We start from the raw sequence: 18,928 nt of genomic DNA, 5'->3' as shown, positions 1-18,928 counted from the left end.
TTATCTACAAATAGAGTTCTTGCTCAGTCCTTACATTTTCCATAACATTGCATGTTTAGGAGGCTGTAGGTTTTATCTAATCTACCTAAACGCTTGATGAAGTACATCATCATAACAAAGGACCAAAATGGTTTTCTTCCAGAGCAATGTCACTCAGGATTGCAGGCCTTAGTTCTAATGCCCCAGGTTATAAAAGCCACAGTATCACATGGGTTCATCCTAGAGCATCAAGTGCAATTGAGGTAAGATACAGCATTACCTCTTTTTCTCAGCTTTTAATATATTACAAATAAAATACTGCATTTCCTCATTATACAACCTTTTTATACAGTTTCCCTAAACTACAATTTCTAATTCTATCCATTTACCCTGTTTTCTTGAACATTTTTACCTTTGCAACAGATTTCAGATTTCAATTTCAGCAGACTTTCTGCATAGTTTGCTGGCAGGAATGCTAGTTTAGCTAGTTCTTCCTCCTCAGCCCATTCTCATTTAACTGGGATAGGCTTCCATAGGGAGAGAATTCATGGCTATCTCATTCAACAGGGAATGTAACTGCATTTACTTTCAATTTCAATATTGCCAGAGGGGTGGGGGTTTAACCACCCCACCATGCACTTATGAAATCTAACATGAAGTTTTAAAATTATACTTAAATTTTAATTATTAAGGACATTCTTTCTTCTGGCACCCACATGTGTAGCCCTAATTTTGGTACCACTGCATCAGATGGAAACAGAAATGTTTCGGTGAGATAGGGAAGAAGGAAATTTGAGGATGTATAGGAAGAATTAAACAATCATGCCAGCTTTCTTTTCATACTGTTCCACAAATGTCTCAGTAAAATGGAGGATTCTATCTAGTGGAGATCCTTGCTTGCTTCTCCTGTTGAATGTGAGCACAAACCTGCAAATGAGTGTGGATTTCTCTGCATGCCTGTGTTTCCCTAGATTCATAAAACCAGTGCTTCAACTGAGCATTCCAATTGTCTATCAAACAATTACTCTGAATATGATATACAACATGATGTGCTCATTTGATACGACCTATTCACACCATTGCTGCTGCAACATCTTCTGTTCCAATCTGGGCATTTGCGTCTAGCACTGAGTATGCAAAGCCACATCCAAAACAAGTTTCCATACCTGGCAGGTCCCATCTGTCATCTCCCAGCCTCCAGAATCTGTTCAGAGTGGCATCTTTGTGCAGTATCTTCTTTGCCAGGAATCTTCTCTGTGACATCTGTATTCTTCCTCCCTGGGATACACAACAGAATTGTTGGCATTATATATCTAAGAAATGATGAGAAAAATATGGTGACCATCTGCCCAATCTACACTGACACAGGTCCCCTTGTGTAGACATTCTATGACCCTGGTGGTCACGTCAAGTGAGAGTATCAGCATCCCGCTTGATATTCCTAAACAACTTCCATATTGGAATTGATCCTCCTACTGCACATGTACATTTTCTACGTTCATACACCCCTTAAATTCCCATTTGAAGAAACACATTGAAGAAAAATTTCCATAAGAACAATTTCCATATGGGCATTCTATAGTAGTCTAGTTTTCCATTGTTCTTCTGAATCATAATACTACCAGACCCTAAGTCCATGTACACCTTCTAAACCAGGTGCTATCACATCAATAGCCATCATAAACTAATTATCATTCTTATCAATGCAGAAATATTTGAAGGATACTGTCCATTGAAAACAGGACTCAGTAGCTCATCAGATGTTCCATAGTTGTTCCTAGAGGAAAAGATATTTTCTATTTGTAAATATGATGAGTACTTTTATTCTCTCATTGACAGGTTCTTGCAGAAAAATTTCCATTTTACCATGGAACTCACCAGAAAAATGCCCTGCTGACTATTTCTCTACCATAAGAATAGACATTATGACTATGTTAGTTTTCAGCATTTCTTTTTATGATCTTCAGTCATAGAGAGACATTCTCATTAAAGTCAGTGGGCCAGCTAGTTATTGTCCCTCAAGTGAACATTTTCTAGTTCATATTCCAAAGGTTGCTGGTTTGTGCCCACGTGCATTTGTCATTAGGTGCAATCTGCAGAGAATGTTTTACAGATGTGGGTATATCACAGGGACCCATCCTCAAAAAGAAGAAGGCCAACATTGTGCTTTTGAGGTATAGTTCACCTTTCTTCTGCTTCACACTCACATGTAGCCTTCTTCTACATAGTTTTGTTGATAGTATCTGACAGTATTCAAAGATGTACAACTTGTACCATCCAAAATCCAAATAAATTGTCTAGACACTGTTCTTCTTATTTTCCATTAACTAAAATGGTGGTCTCTTCTTTCAACAGCTTCCCTACTCATTCCTATAACACTCTGGGTGGGTTCTAACAGTTGTACAGGGTCCCAGTCAGCATGTTTGGTCAATAATAGCTGAAAATACTCATTTCCGTAATATATTCAGATAAAGGAAACACAATCACTTTATATAAAGTCTTTCAAATATTCTAGTTTCATCCACTTTCACCTTAATCCTATCAGTCATTGTATTACAACACTCTCACCGCCTAAATGCAGTCACCATGAGGATTTCACTAGGTCTTGGATGCAGAGCAAATTGTGATCACATATCATGAATCTTCAGAAAAGATTTTTCTCCAACCCTTAGCCAATTTGCCCATGTATGTAAAACCTTGGGTGCCAAGCCAGTGCCTCATCAAGGGAGAGTGACCCTTTCATAAATCATTACCTTAAATTTTTGAAGAATCATTGCCCAAGTGATTTGATGTCAGGTTTCTTATTAATACCTTTTTCTTCTATCTTTTTAAATTCTTTCATTTTGGAGTAAATATATCAGATTTGTTTGTGACTTTCCAATGTTAGGAGACAAGCAGAGCCTCCTACCATTCCATCCAACCTGTAATTACAATTAAGCTTTAATTTAAATCCTTTATTTTGAATCAGTCAATTATCACTTTATTCATTCCATTTCTAAATAACTAAATATTTATACCCTGACAGGATGAGTCCCTTTGGTGGTGACTTCTGACTACCAGCTATGATTCACACTGGATACATCCAAGATTGGCCCCAAACATCCTAATGTGTACATTCTTCTTTATTTTCATTTTAGATACCAGAGACATCAGTATCCATGGCATTGTATAATGTACAGCTTCTTGATATTTTTATTTCCTTGTGTGATAGAGTTGCATGTATAACTTCTGAATTTTATTTGTATCTTTTACATTTATAAATGATCACATGTCAGATGGAATGGGAGACCCAGTGGTCATAAAGGCATTAAATTTCATCAACAGTGGCGCTTACAGCCTTCCTTTGCCTACACCATTCTTTGGCCATGTTTCAGTGAGTCAGAACAGTTCTGGGAAATCCTACTTCTGACACCAGCTCCCCAAGATCACCTTCATGTTCATCTAGTCAATGGAAGGATGCACATAATTCCAAAAAGCCATTATGCTCATTAAAATTTATCAAAATGTGAAGATACAGATTAAAATGAGCACATTTAAAAGAAGAGACACATAGGCAAGAGCTCAGGAGTGTTTCAGGTACAAATTTATATAACTTATTCCCAGCAACAATATCTTACAAAAAATATTTTATATGAAATATATAGTATGAAAAGTTTATATTATGAAATAACAGTAGTGCACATGAAATATTTTCAACAAGGGAAGATCACCAAAGCTTTGTGATCTATTTCCAAAGATTTATTTCAGGTGAGACATGTAGGTATGAATATCTACCTGTGTGATTTACCTTAGCCTGTAGTTCTTTTATATGTGTATATGCTACTGTGTGTGGTGTGGTTCAAAGTTCTTGTCAAAAATCAAATTATTTACATAGATGACCAGGAATGTCTTAAGGATTCTATGTAAAAAATATGTTTTAAGGACAGGTTGTTGGAAGGTCTTAGCAGTTACCTTCCAGGTTCTGAAGACAAAAGGCACAAGCTCTCTTCAGAGAAGGTTAATATTTACTGAATATAATGTTAATCACATTCAAAAAAATTATTCAATATTAGAAGGAATTGCTCTTATATACATATATGTTTATTTAAGTATATATTTCATATGTCGATATATTAAATAGTTACAGCAAATTTTTTGCCGAAACATGCCATTATATACAATTTTTATAGTCCTTATTTTGAAAAGAAATCGTGAAATTATCCCTATTTTAAAATTACATGATCTTTGAAATGGGATCCAGAAAGGATTCACAGTACATGATCAACATAAAAATAATAAAGGGAATTATACTCACTACCAATGAAAATTGCAAAATGAAATTAAAAATACCATTCAAGTTAGAACAGAAAAGTTATAAATTTTTTATTGAAAATTTTAACCAAACAAGTATAAATCTTATCCTCAGATAAATATAAGAAATTGTTGACTGGAATTTAAAAACTGGGAAAAAGGGAAAAATCACAAATTCTTGAATTCAGGAATTATAATGCTTTTAAGATGGCAACATTCCCCAAATTGATTTACATATTCAGTTAATTTCCACTTGTCTTTCTTGTAAAAATTGATAAACCATTAACATTATTAATTCATGGATATGCATGGGTTCCATTTGTTTTAATGTAAAAATTCAAAAGACCCAGAATAGTCAGGGAAAAATTAGGAGAAAATTCAAGATTAAAGAATACACTTCCTTATTTAAAACCTCCTGGAAAGGTACAGGAGTCAACTATATGTGACAGACATATAGACAAATGCACTAGAATTCAGAGTTCAGAATACATCCTACATTTTAAATCAGTTTAAGAATTTAATAGGAAATGAACTTTTTTTCCTGAATTCTTTTTGGTTTTTAAATTGAGGTATCATTGATATATAGTCTGAAGAAGGTTTCACATGAGCAACATTGTGATTTCAACAATCACACATATTATCAAGTCCTCCCCACCCCATTGCAATAAATGTCCATCAGCAGAGCAAGATGCTGTAGAGTCACTACTTATCTTCTTGGTCCTATACTGCTTCCTCTATGACTTATCTATATTGTGTGCTAACTATAATACCCCTTGATCCCCTTCTCCATCCTGCCACACCCACCCTCCCCAACCCTTTCCCTTTGGTAACCGCTAGTCATTTCTTGGAGTCCGTGAGTCTGCTGCCATTTTGATCCTTCAGGTTTGCTTCGTTGTTATACTCCACAAATGAGGGAAATCATGTGGTACTTGTCTTTATCCCACTGGCTTATTTCACTGAGCACAATAAACTCTAGCTCCATCCATGTTGTTGCAAATGGTGGGATTTGTTTCTTTTTTATGGCTGAATAATATTCCATTGTGTATATGTACCACATCTTCTTTATCCATTCATCTACTGATTTAAACTTAGGTTGCTTCCGTATCTTGGCTATTGTAAATAGTGCTGCAGTAAACATAGGGGTACATATGTCTTTTTGAATCTGAGAAGTTGTTTTCTTTGGGTAAATTCCTAGGAGTGGAATTCCCAGGTCAAATGGTGTTTCTATTTTTTGTTTTTTGAGGAACCTCCATATTGCTTTCCACAATGGTTGAACTAGTTTATATTCCCATCAGCAGTGTAGGAGGGTTCCCCTTTCTCTGCATCCTCTGCAGCATTTGTTATGTATTGTCTTTTGGATGTTGGTCATCCTTACTGATGTGAGGTGATAACTCTTTCTGGGTTTAATTTTCATTTCCTTAATAATTAGTGATGTGGAACATCTATTCACATGACTTTTGACCATCTGATTTTCTACTTTGGAGAACTGTCTGTTCAGATTCTCCACCCATTTTGTATTTGGGTTATTTGTTTTCTGGGTGTTAAGATGTGTGAGGGAGCTCATTGTATATTTTGGGTGTTAAACTCTTATTGGATAAGTTATTATGAATATATTCTCCAATACTATAGGATGCCTTTTTTTTTCTGCTCATGGTGTACTTTCCTGTGCAGAAACATTTTAGTTTGATATAGTCCCACTTGTTCATTGTTGCTTTTGTTTCTGTTGCCCAAGGAGATGTCTGCAGGAAAAAGTGGTTAATGTTTACATTCTAGGGAATTTGGGTCCTGCCGGAGGGCAGCTTCACTACTTTATCCTTTTCTGTGACGTCTTCTATTTTCCACAGTTGTGGAAAGTCTGTTCTGCCATCTTTGGGTTGCTTTTTCATGATTAGTTGTATTTGCTGTATTTTTGTGTTATATGTGGTTTTGGGAAGTTTCTGCTTCTTTTCTCACACTGCCATCATTTTCCCCTCCAATATACTTACTTGCTCCTCCAATATACTGCAAGAATTTTTGTTTTAAAAGAGGGAAATCTTAATACATTGAACCTGTCAAAGAAAATCACATTTTTGTGGTTTTATTGATAAGACTAACAATTTTTTAAAATAATCCAGATCACTTCTTGTTCAAACCTTCCAAACTCTCATATCGCAGAATAATATAGCAAAGGTAGTGTGTATATCCTAGCCAAATTGCTATGTCTTTAAAATATTCCAGACTGTGTACATGATTCAATTCTTATTTGAACTCCCTTTTCTCTTTAATTTGCATATCAATCTTAAATTACATTAATTATTAAACTTACATGAACACAATAAAGATATTCAGAATAATTAAATATGTAAAAATATATTTGATCTAATGTATGATGAAACTAGAATGGTTTCAGTAAAAAAAGAAAATAAAAAAATACAATATAATTTACCCATTCTTTATAAAAAGCACACCAAAAATATTATAGATGTCACAATACTGTTAAAATCGAGATATATCAATTTTGTATAGCATTTAAGGGTAATTATAAAATCTATTCTGCAAAAAATTGCAAGTTTTCAAAAATATGTACATGTTAGTTTGAGAAAATTCTACTTTCAGAAGTAAGACTAAAACATATCATAATTGAAAGCTCCTTTCAGAAGCAATAATATTTTAAATGAAATTACACCATCACTGCAGTTAATTTCTTTGAAACTGAAGAATTTCATTCTAAATGTGCATTAAGTTATATTGGTCTTATAAAAATTCAGTTATTGAAATATATAATTCTGAAAATAATTACATTAATCATATACCACATTCCTTATAATTCGTGTTGTCTAGGATAAAGACAATAAGAAGTCAAATTGGGCATGACCATCCAGGTGGGGAATCTTGGAGGGTAAATAACTCAACAAAGTGGTGAGAAGGACGTATAGGCTTATGACATAAAATTCAAGCAACTCATCACCCCTGGAAGAAGCAGGGAGATGAATATAGAACTGGTGATGGACAGCAAGGCAGACATGCTCTTCCTTAGACTGAGTGATAGAAGGGGGTGATGGAGAAGGCAACACCCTCTGTGTTGCAGGTAGGGTTGCCTGCACACAGATATTAAATTGAGTTGGGTATGCTTCAGAAATCAATACCACCAGTGAAAAAAATTAGAAAGAAGCAGGATTGGGCAGGAGGTGAGTCAGCAAAGCGTTTCCCTGCCTAGTGTTGGAGGCGGTCATGGAAAGGGCATAACCACTACCGATGAACAGCTGGAACTGGAAAGTGGAAGGCTCCTTTCTCTCCCTTCTCCTTAGATTGTTCCACCTTCCTGCTGTAGGAGCTGATTCAAGAATACATCCATGATAGATTAGTGTTATTGAGACTATCTAGAGCCTATAAATTCCTGAAGCCCATTAAGACCTCTGTGTACACTTTTAGGATACTGGTGGGAAGGCACAGAGATGTATTCTTCTTGCAGCCTCCCAATAACAACAATATGTATAAGTTCCTTTGCTTATCAAACCTGCCACCCATCTACATGGAGTGGCCTGCCTCTTTCTTTAGTTTTTCCTTGCCCTCCGCTGAGTGGTGGTCAGTTTGAATCTCATCTGGAGAACTCCTAAGGTCATGAGCCATCATCCAGTTAGGGCTCAGAGCCAGCACTTTCTACGTGGTGTCCCTTCATCCCAACAGTGCTCAGTCATAGTGGGCAGTCATGGCAGGGCATGGACTGCTCTTCCCCAGGTATGTCCTGAAATGGTGATACCTGAGCATGTCTGCTGATCTCATTTAGGCAGCAAGTCCTTCTTCCAGAGACGTATCAACACCATTTGAGAGGACTTCAGGGTGTGACGTATTCTCAGAGAAGCCCTGTGCTTTAAGGAGATGATGTTTGAATGGACATTCAGGGAAAAATTTTAAAATCTAAAGGATTTTGCTGATTAATATTTTCCAGGTGGCATGGAAGATTTTTAACACTTCTGAAGGAGTAGATATGTGGTAGAAAAATGAGTTTGCAGAGCCATGGCCATGTGTTTATACAGTTAGGGATTTACAAGGCTCCATGTTGCAACATACATCCAAAGGAAGATTAACCAGGAGAAGCTGTGCACACAGGCAGGAGAGACAGAGTGGTGTTCCAACAACAGTCAGGTCTCACGGGTCCCCTTCCTGTATGACTCCCCAGAGGTGTGGAGAAGCATGATGTCCATAGTGCAGGGACCCCTAGATCCCTGCCTCCTGAAGAACAAAGGACACTTGTTGTTTCTTTTGGATCCCTTAACTGCACATTCCACATTAGCAAATTGTCTTGGCTCTAATTTCAAAAGTATATAGAATCTGACATCATATGAACACTTTCCACTGCTACAAACATTTAAAACTGAAGGTGAGAACATGAGAAAAAGGGAAAATTTCTACACTCTTGGTGGGAATATGAATTGGTGTAATCACTATGGAGCTTCTTCAAAAAACTAAAGATAGAAATACCATATGACCAAGTAACTCCACTTCTCAGGAATTTACACAAAGAAAGCAAGATATCAGAATCAAAAAGACACATGCACCCCTATGTTTATCGCAGCGCTATTTACTATATCCAAGAAATAGAAGCAAACTAAGTGTCCATCAATAGATGAATGGCTAAAGAAGAGGTGGTACTTATGCACAATGGAATATTATTCAGCCATAAGAAGAAAACAAATCCTACCACTTGCAACAACATGGATGGAGCCTTGAGGGTATTATGCTCAGTGAAATAAGCCAGGCGGAGAAAGACAAGTACCAAATGATTTCCCTCATTTCTGGAGTATAACATCAAAGTGAAACTGAAGGAACAAAACAGCAGCAGACTCACAGACTCCAAGTAGGGACTAGTGGTTACCAAAGGGGAGGGGAGGGGAGAGGGAGGGTGGGTGGAGATGGAGAGAGAAGGGGATTGAGGGGTATTATGATTAGTACACATGGTGTGTGGGGAGGTCACAGGGAAGACAGTGTAGCACAGAGAAGACAAGTAGTGACTCTGTGGCATCTTACTACACTGACAGGCAGTGACTGCAATGGAGTATGGGGGGTACTTTATAATATGGGTGAATGTAGTAACCACAATGTTTTGCATGTGAAACCTTCATAAGAGTGTATATCAATGATAACTTAATAAAAAATGTATTATTCACTAAAAAAAACCCACTAAGCACATTGCACAGAATTTCAGGTGAGTGTATAGCATATAAATAACTTAAGGGATTAAAGAATGGAATGATAACTTTCAGTCTAACAAGACATCTAGTATCAAGGTATCTGCCTACCTAGTACTGATCATTACTCCTGCAGAAGTTGGCAGCCATCATCTCAAGCGAGTGATCAAAATTAGTATCAATAGCAGTGAAATTGTCATAGTGTGTCTCCTTTTGTTCTTGCATTATTTTTCCCTAGATTTATTTAGGTATTATTGAAACAAAACGTAAGTAGACTTAAGGTGTATAATGTTATAGACACAAATGTATTGAAAAATTGTTCCTAATGTAAGGTTAGTTAACACTTTAAGTCCTCACATAATTATGATTTGTGTGTGTAGTGATAATATGACCTACTTTATTAATAACCCCCAAGTATATACACAGTATTGTTAATTATAGTTATGATGCTGTACATTAGATAAATGGCTTTTATTTATTTGTCTTACAGCTGGGAATTTGTTCCATGTGACCAACTACTCCAAATTTCTCCCTCATCCAAGACCCAACAATCAACATTTGATGCTCTATTTCTGTGAGTTCAGCTTCTTTAGACTCGTCATATAAATATAAACAGAGTGTTATTCTTTGTATGTCTCACTTATTTCACTCAGTATAATGCCTCCAAGGTCTATCCAAATTATTGAGAAAGGCAAAATTTCCTTTTATAGAACTGCATAATATTTCATTACATATATATCTATTATGTATATGAAGTCCATCATTCATTGAAGGACAGTTAGGATTTCCACATCTAGATGTTTCCACAATGTGGGATTCACATAAAAATCAAGTATAAAAATCAAACGAATAATCATAATTGACCTGATTGTTTATAGTTCATGATGCGTGATAAAAACCAAAAGTTTCTGTGATGACTGCCCTTGCACTGTTCACCATGTAAGAACTTGTTCACCATGTAAAAACTTGTTCGTTATGCCTCAGAAGATTGGAGACTGTTGAGAATTAGGCTTGGGGTTGATTAATGATTGTGCATTGAGTCCCCTATACAGAATTTTATTGCTGTTAACAACCATATGATCAATAAATATGAGAGTTGCCCTCTCAAAAAAAAAAAAAAAAGAAAACGCTGGATTTTTGAAATGCTGTGAAATAAACTAGATTTTGGCAAGAGGTCAGGTATGTAAGAGCAGCTCATTTTACTTACACCACAACTTTTTAGTTGTTTAACAAAAGTGGATGACAGATGGAATAATTCCAATATACATGCATTCTCTGGCAGGTCTGATTTGCTTTTTTCTGCTAAGACAAATAGAGTGAGCAAAAGCACATAGTTAGCATGCAAGGCTTATGATTCCTGTTTTCTTAACCGAAAATGATTAAATTAAGTTTCTCTGTATTTCATGTAGTTGTTCTTCAGTTGTGTATAACATGCCATCTCTTCAATATCAATTTGCTCCTTTTCTCTTGCATTCTGAAAGGAAATGAAAGCATAAATTTGTTCTGGAAATGTGCAAAAGAAATTGAGATGCTGGATAAATTGAAGGGTTGAGAATTGGTTTGATTGATCCTTAATGTTTCTCTAAAAAATCAACTTATTGGTAATAAAAGATAAATTGCTTATTCATACTGTTAAGTAAAAATAAGCAAAATATGGTAATAGTTGAAAGTTCTCTCATTGTCTTCCAATGATAATGCTGCACAACTCCACATCTCTAATTCATTGACTTTGTAACTGTTGATGGAGTAAAATGCTTCATTACATTCTATCACTGGGACCTTTATTTTTTTAAAATTTAACTATGTTCCCTTATGTTCCCAAAGACCCATGACAGTGCTGGTTTAACTCAGTCTTGAGTGAGGAATCGTGGGTCCCACCAGATTAACTGCAGCTTCTCTAACACTCATGGGTTCAACACCCTAATCACTGTACTGAAAGGCTCATACCCGGGAATTCTGGGTCCATTTTTAACTCGTCAGCATCCCCGCCTGTTTAAAATTGATATCCTGCCTGTGCATTCAGACTTCTCCCCTACTATCTGAGTCTGACCGGTGGTCTACATGAGCTGCCGCTTGAGATTATGCCTGTGGCTTCCTGCCTTTGCCAACACCAGTCTTCACCTCTGGTTTAATTCGAGGGTACTGACTTGTGAAGTTTCAGTTCCATTTTTATAAGCCTCAGGAATTAAACACTTAAATATTTATTTTAATTAGGTTATGAATACATAGGCTACAGTGTTTAAAATAGACCAAAGATAAATATTGTAAAAAGTAACAGTCCTTTTTGGAGAAGGGAAAGAGGGATGAATAGGCAGAACACAGTCCCCTGATTTTTAGGACAATGACACTGCCCTGTGTGATACTGTAATGGTAGATACACACCATTACACATTTCTCAAAACCCACACAGAGTAACACAAAAGGTGAACCCGAATGTAAACTGTGAACTTTGGTTGATAATAAGTATCAGTATGAGTTCATCAACTGTAACAAACATACTACACTAATGCAAGTCTTTAATAATAAGAGAAACTTTTGGGGAAGGGGGCAGAATGTCATATGGGAGTTCTAATTTTTGCTCATTTTTCTGTAAACCTAAACCTGCTCTAAAAAATAAAGTCTATTAATTTTAAAAAAAGTATATGTCATTAGACATTTCTGAATTTCTCTTCCTTATAATATAAGCTGGTCCTCTTGATTTTATGCTGATAAGACTATAAAATGTCCAAACCATGACAATTCAGTTAATGTATAATTATGGTTTGTAGTTTTCTTTTTTCATATTTGTCTAGTTTTTGTAGTTTGACCTCCCAGAATGAGTTTAGAATTATTCCTTCCTCTTCCATTTTTCTGGAAAACTTTCAAAAGAGTATTAGCTCTTTAAAAGTTTGATAGAATTAACCCATTAAGCTGTCTGGTTGTGGAATTTTGTTTATTGGGAATTTTGTGATTACCAATTCAATCTTGTTAGAAGTAATTGGTCTGTTCATGTTTTCAGTTTATTCCTGGGTAAGTCTTGAAAGATTGTATGTTTCTAGGAATTTATACCTGTCTTTTAGGTTGTCAAATTTATTGGCATATCATTTCCCATGTGATTTTCTTATAATTGTTTGTTTTTCTGTGTCAGTGGTAACTTCCTTTTACATTACTGCTCTTTTCTTTATGTTTCCCATCTCTTTCTTTTCATTGATATCTCTGCCTAAGAGTTTGTCTATCATATATGTTGTAGAAATATATATTACACACTTCTGAATTTCTGTGTTCTTTGTAGCATGAGATAAGTTGGTCTTTGATTTTATGCTGATGAGACTATAAATTTTCCAAAAAATAAAACTTCAGTCAATGTGATATGTTGATGTCATTAAACACAACTATGCAGCCAACACATACAAGATTTGGTTCTAGTGTGACTTTTCTAGATGTTTATGTTATATGCATGATCTGCTGCAATTAATATTTTGTCTATACCAGGGGTGGAATGTGATATATGAGGAAGAACAACTCCATCCACGCATTTGTTACTAAAGAGGACATGATTGTTTGGGACCATAGATAGTCAGAAATTATGATAATTTCCATGGATGCCTTGAGCACAATTTTCAGTTAATATTCTTTAAGCATTCTACATTTGAGAGTTTTATTTATCTCTAATGTATGAGAGGTAGGTTATAGCTTCTTAATTTTGTCACCTATTCAATAATGAATTCTTGGCTTTTCTTCTTTTAGAAGCCAGGTATGTTTCAATAGATCTGTTAAAATGGCTATACTTGGAGGAGCCCTGTGGACCAGCAATCTAAGATAAAGGAATATGCCCAGGGAGATATGAGATAAACTGAGGTTCTGGTTACTTTTGGTTTCCATAACAGATTTTTTGATAACATGATCCTTAAAAAAACCATACACTTCACTGTTTCTTGGAATTAATATTATTGAAAACTTAGCTTCTATTCACTTCAAGAGCATTAGCCTGACTCTGAAAGGAAAATTCACATTGAACTTCAAGATGAGTTTAAGCCTTCAATAAGATAGGCACAGATGACATAAATAACACAAAGGAAGGATGTCAATCTTAATACTCCCTCTATTCCTGGAAATGTCATCATTTCATTCAATTCAGCTATATTCTCCAAACACATTAGACTGGTTGTATATTCATTATATTTGTTCTATTATTAATTCAAACAGATAAAGGTTTTTTTTAAAGTTAAGGTAATTGTTTTCATTATTCTATAAACTAGAAAACTGTTAATAACAAATTTTCGTTTCACAGGTACAGAGCTAATCTTTGAATCCTTTTCTGTCTAGGTTCATTCACATAGAATTACATAATTTTGATTCATGTGTTTCTAATAATTTATTTGCTCTTCAACAATTCTCTGATATGAGTTTAATCTCACAAATGGAGACATGAAAAATTTTAAATTGTTTCAATTAATTCTTAAAAATCATTTATTCCTTATTTTCTGCAAGTGGGAACACATAGGCTTTATGTTATGAAAGTAGATGAGCCACTCCCTATCTTGCCAGATGCTATATTAGCCAAAGTTTCCTGAAAGGTATTATTTTGTTCTCATAATTTTTCATTCATGCAATTATTCCATTATCTAAGTCTGAACTATTAAAAGATGTGATACAAGAGTAAACATGACATAGACTCTATTATTCAAGGGCCTTGCAGGTTAATTTAAAAATACATAAATTAAGGATCAATTGAATTGCTACAGCTTAATTGTTTTGACAACGATAAAGGGCTCTGGGACACACACCCAAAATAAGCTGGAATGAGTCTTAGGGAGGTTGTAAAGCCCAAAGAAAGTGGAATATAGATTATAACTACTACTCTTGATAGTAAAAAAAAAAGAGTGTTTCAATAATTTTACATTTGGCATTTTTGTCATGATCTTACACCCCATGTGAATTGCTAAAGAACAGTCAAAAATATCTGTGAAGAAATGATACCAAAATAAAAAATAAAATAAAATGAAAAAATAAAAAAAAAGAAGTATTAGTTTCACTTATTTATAAGTGTATGATAAATCATGGGAAAAACAACATCTTATGAATCTCAGTTTATTCATTGGTAAACAGATAGTATGATTTCCAGGGGAATTGAATGAAAATGAATTAGAGAATGTATGACATAGTTTAGTTTGGGCATGATAAAATGTTTCTGTTTTAATATGGAATTTAATTATTCTTGAACTAATTTGATGGTGATGAATCAATGGAACCAATATGATTACACCATATCCCAAATAAATTGTATTTATTATATTTTAACAGAAAAAAAAATCCAACATGGATTGATGGCCTGATTAAATCTGGTTTGTGAGCTTCATGCTTCTGTAAACCACAAGATCTACATGCAGGTGATGGAATTTTTGAGGGGGCTAAACCAGACCAGTGCTGTGGAGTTCCTTCTCAAGGGGTTATCTGATGACCCAGCTGAACAGCCGCTCCTGTTTTCCCTGCTCCTCTGCATTTATCTGACCAGCATGGCTGGAAACCTGCTGATCATCCTAACAATCATCTCAAATGCTTGTTTTCACTCCCCATGTATTTCCTCCTTAGCAATTTGACCTTGATTGATCTCTGTTTGTTTCCCACTACAGTTCCCAAAATTCTTATAGACATCCAGACAGGAAATTCCACCATCTCTTTCAATAGCTGCATGATGCAAATGTACCTGTTTATCTGCTTCTCATTGTTAGACACATTGCTTCTCCCTATCACGTCCTATGACCGTTTTGTGGCCGTCTGCCTCCCTCTGTCCTACTTATCCATTATGACTCCCAAATTTTGTACCTATCTGCTGGCCAGCTCCTGGATCTCTGCCGTCTTGAGTGCACAGATACACACCATCTTATTGGTGCAATTACCCTTCTGTAAGGATAACAAAATTTCTCAGTTCTTCTGTGATATTCATCCATTGCTAAAGTTGTCCTGTTCAGATACCCACATCAATGAGTTATTTATTTGTACTGAGGGGGGACTTGTAGTGGTGGTGAGCTTTACCTGTATTTTAGTTTCTTAGAGACTCATTGGTTGTACTATAGTCAAAATACCATCAACCACAGGGAGGTTTAAAGCATTCTCCTCATGTTCTTCTTACATCTGTGTGGTCCTCTTGTTTTTTGGTACAATAATTGGTGTTTATTTATGTCCCTCCACCTTCCACACAGCTGAAACAGACAAAGCAGCGGCTGTAATGTGCACCTTGTTAAACCCTTTTATCTATAGTCTAAGGAATAGTAATCTGACAGGAGTTCTTAGGAAAACCATCCAAAAGAAATTGTTTATATGATATATATCAAGGTGTGGGGACTTTTCAGGTGAACACATAAATGAGTCAGTAATTGTATTAAATGTTCCCATTTTCATCTGCTTTTTGTGACTGCAAGGCTTACTTATAGTTTCTTCAGTAAATTATTTTATTTGTGTATAACAATTTATGAATTATAATATCTTAACACAACTGTTAGCATACAATTTTTAAGTACATAAACCTGAGTATCATAAATATTGTAGATGCTGTAGAAAAAAATTTCTAATTCTTAGGAATTCTACAAACCTAACTTATCCTAAAATGTCAGATAAATCTCAAATATGGTTATTCTAAAATTTATTCTATTGGATATGATCAAATATTGTGTAATAACATTATTCAAAAGGGAATAATTACACTTATTTGATATTAGATCTGATTGTATTTAGGTAGATTCTTTTGGATATTCTAAGTGTAAAGTCAGATCATTGCAAATAGAAATATATCAATTAATTTCCAATTTTCGTTATCTTTTCAGTATATTTTAGGTGAATTGCATTGGTAATAAACACTAATACATATAAAAAAAGCAGGTGTAGTGGCCATCCTGTTTCATTTACTTTCAATTTTACCATGTTTTTATTTTCAACTTTTTTATTTTCAGTTTTATCATGTTTTTAAGATGTTGGAATGTGTTTTCATATACATATATAAAATAATGTATATAATTACTTTATTTTACATATATAAATTTTCTTTCCTAGATATTTTGCATATATATAATTTAATATAATATATCCATATAGTATTTTCTATTTTCTCTCTCTCTCTTTCTCTCTCTATATATTTATTAATCTAATTTCCATTTTCCTTTGGTTTATGTGTGCATCTGTGTTCTGTATGTGTGTTTACTTGGGGTAAGGAGGGACAGTGGTCAGCAATAGGTGTTAAATATGTCATATACCTTTCAATGTCTAAAATTTGGTCATGTAACTTTTCTCCCTTGATCTATGGCTTTAATACATGTGAGGATAAGGCAATTCTTACTTCAAAATATGCTGGTTGGGTTGTACCAAATGTCCTCGTTTCACATCCATGCATGTATGTATGCAGCAGAAATAAATTGTGATTAATAGTATTGGCTGAATCCTGACAACACATGCCTAAAACTTGATGTTCATGGTGTCATGCCCCCTCTGCAACTCTCACACCCCCACTGCAAAATACCTGTACTCTCAAGAAATAAAGTGTCCATCATAGTTGTACTAACACTAAGGGTCTCATATCCCAGTGATGAGATTGCAAAGGGGTCAAGTTTGATGAGTATGAAACAGATGATCCAGGATAGAGAGTGGATAAGTACTGTCTATCTATATTCCTCATAATATTCTATATAATAACAAAAAATGGAAACCCACCAACGAGTTTTAAGCTGGTAGCAAAAAGGTCAAATGTGAATGGTGCATCAAACAGATAAGTGTTACATACACCTATGCTCACATGTGTTTTCTTCTAAAATATTTAGTAATTTATATTTTAAATTTAGAATTACAATGCAGCTGATATTATCTGTGGTGTTCATGATTTTTAAGATAAATTTTCAATATGGATGTTTAATTGATGGGACATCTTTTTTCTTTCTTTGCTTTTTCTTATTTGTTTTATTTTGGTATCATTAATTTACAATTACATGAAGGTCATTATGGTTACTAGGCTCCCCCTGCGCCATGTCCCCCCCACATACCGGTCACAGTCAATGTCCATCAACATACTAAAATGCTGTAAAATCACTACTTGTCTTCTCTGTGTTGCACAGCCCTCCCCGTGCCCCCCCCACACTATACATGCTAATCGTAATGCCCACTATCTTTTCTTCCCGCCCTTGTCCCTCCCTTCCCACCCGTCCTCCCCATTCCCTTTGCCTTTGGTAACTATTACTCCATTCTTGGGTTCTGTGCTCCTGCTGCTGTTTTGTTCCTTCAGATTTCTTTTGTCCTTATACTCCACATATGAGGGAAATCATTTGGTACTTGTCTCTGTCCACATGGCTTATTTCACTGAGCATAATACCCTCTAGCTCCATCCATGTCGTTGCAAATGGTAGGATTTGTTTTTTACTAATGGCGGAGTAACATAACATTGCGTATATGTACCACGTCTTCTTTATCCATTCATCTACTGATGGACATTTAGGCTGCTTCCATTTCTTGAGTATTGTAAATAGCGCAGCGATAAACAAAGGGGTGCATCTGTCTTTTTCAAACTGGAGTGCTGCATTCTTGGGGTAAATTCCTAGAAGTGGAATTCCTGGGTCAAATGGTATTTCTATTTTGAGCATTTTGCGGAACCTCCATACTGTTTTCCACATGGTTGAACTAATTTACATTCCCACCAGCAGTGTAGGAGGGTTCGCCTTTCTCCACAGCCTCGCCAACATTTGTTATTGTTTGTCTTTTGGATGACAGCCATCCTAACTTGTGTGAGATGGCAGCTATCCTTACTGGTGTGAGGTGATACCTCATTGTAGTTTTAATTTGCATTTCTCTGATAATTAGTGATGTGGAGCATCTTTTCATGTGTCTGTTGGCCATCTGAATTTCTTCTTGAGAGAACTGTCTATTCAGCTTCTCTGCCCATTTTTTAATTGGATTATTTGCCTTTTCTTTGTTAAGGTGTGTGTGCTCTATATATTTTGGATGTCAACCCTTTATCGAATCTGTCATTTATGAATATATTCTCCCATACTGTAGGATACCATTTTGTACTATTGATGATGTCCTTTGCTGTACAGAAGCTTTTCAGCCTGATATAGTCCCATTTGTTCATTTTTGCATTTGTTTCCCTTACCCAGAGAGATACGATCAAGAAGAGGTCACTCATGTTTATGTCTAAGAGATTTTTGCCTATGTTTTTTCCTAAGAGTTTTTTGGTTTCATGACTTACATTCAAGTCTTTGATCCATTTCTAATTTACTTTTGTGAATGAGGTTACACAGTGATCCAGTTTCATTCTCTTACATGTAGCTGTCCAGTTTTGCCAGCACCATCTGTTGAAGAGACTGTCATTTCCCCATTGTATGTCCATGGCCCCTTTATCGAATATTAGTTGACCAGATATGTTTGGGTTAATGCTTGGAGTGTCTATTCTGTTCCATTAGTCTGTGGCTCTGTTCTTGTGCCAGAACCAAATTGTCTTGACTTACTGTGGCTTTGTAGTAGAGCTTGAA

Source organism: Manis javanica, chromosome 14, assembly GCF_040802235.1.
Source record: "Manis javanica isolate MJ-LG chromosome 14, MJ_LKY, whole genome shotgun sequence".
Classification (NCBI taxonomy): domain Eukaryota; kingdom Metazoa; phylum Chordata; class Mammalia; order Pholidota; family Manidae; genus Manis; species Manis javanica.
This window is presented reverse-complemented; position numbering follows the sequence as displayed.